The sequence below is a fragment of the Somniosus microcephalus genome, unplaced genomic scaffold, assembly GCF_052327205.1.
Source record: "Somniosus microcephalus isolate GS21.2 unplaced genomic scaffold, FLI_Smic_1.0 scaffold1759, whole genome shotgun sequence".
In the NCBI taxonomy this organism is placed as follows: Eukaryota; Metazoa; Chordata; class Chondrichthyes; order Squaliformes; family Somniosidae; genus Somniosus; species Somniosus microcephalus.
In genome coordinates, this window is record NW_028226946.1 from 1,230 (window position 1) to 2,500 (window position 1,271).

Consider the following 1,271-nt stretch of genomic DNA (forward strand, 5'->3'; position numbering starts at 1 on the left):
AGCAGCCAAGTTGAACGTTCGAGAGAATGTACCTGCCCGTCCACACGGATTTCTACCCCCCACAGTGGGGTGTTTTCACGCGGTCGGCTTGTACCCCACTCAGTTCGTTTTTCTGGCCTTGTTGTCTACTGTCATGTTTGTTTGTCTTGTCTGTCTGCCTGTCACTCTCTCTCTTCTCCCGGCAATCGGTGGCAGCAGAGACCCTGCCTCTGTTGGCCGTGGTGCGTGTCGGACGGTGGGCTCAGGCGTTTGACCCCGATGCGTGTCGCCTCGCGAGCGCCCTGACAACAAAATCTCGGTGAAACCCTTGTCATTTGATGATCGACTGATACACACCTCCGGGCCGTGCCAAGGATGGGGCTTCTACCAACCCTCTATGCGTGGGCATAGAGGGAGAGAAGCGTTGGGCGGTCCGGGCTTGGGACCCTCCGGGGAACAAAACACCAAGCCTTAAAAAAAACGCACAACTCTTAGCGGTGGATCACTCGGCTCGTGCGTCGATGAAGAACGCAGCTAGCTGCGAGAATTAATGTGAATTGCAGGACACATTGATCATCGACACTTTGAACGCACTTTGCGGCCCCGGGTTCGTCCCGGGGCTACGCCTGTCTGAGGGTCGCTTGACCATCAATCGCACTTGCCTTGCCATCGTGTGAGGTGAGAGCGCGGCTGGGGTGTCGCAGAGGCCTAGTCCTCTTTGTCCCCCTAAGTGCAGACCTAGAGTTTCTCCTCCCAATGGAGAGTTTGACCCGTGCCGTTTGGGAATGTTATGTTCGGCGTCTCCTCAGGGAACGTCGGCACCGCTTAGAGGCCAGCTTTTTCCAGCACGGCTGTCGTTGGGTTGCAAAAACGATTGACCGCGTCGGTGTTGGGACTGTTGAGCCTCGCCCTAGGCAGGGTTGTCTCTCTGAGTGTTGGATAGAGAGAGAGAGAGAGCATACAGAGAGAAGACGTTGGCAGTTCAAGAGGTGAGGTCGTCGTCTTTGGCTGCAGTTTTGTTGGTTTGGAGCGGGGAACAGCTTGATGTAGTGACGCGGGCCCCTTGATGTGCTGTGTGCTGGCTTTTTTGCGTGCGTTTGGTAGGTGGCAGTTTGCTAAGATAACCCTTGCGGTGCTCCTTTGTGTTGCGCTGGACCCTGATGTCCTTCCACACATTTGACCCGTTTTGGCTCTAAGCACTCTTGCTGACTTGCTGAGCGTGCGCCTAAGTCAGTCCCGTATGTCTTGACCCCTGTCGCTGCAGGCCTGCTTTTCATCCAAAAACACTCCTC

At 55.6% G+C, this 1,271-nt stretch overlaps 1 non-coding gene across 1 annotated transcript; it reads left to right on the top strand.

Moving 5' to 3' along the window:
- The first annotated feature begins 465 nt into the window (after positions 1 to 465).
- LOC147080297 (5.8S ribosomal RNA) lies at positions 466 to 619 on the top strand. Its single transcript, XR_015077401.1, has one exon. It is a non-coding gene; the product is annotated as a 5.8S ribosomal RNA (ribosomal RNA).
- Positions 620 to 1,271: the final 652 nt, after the last annotated feature.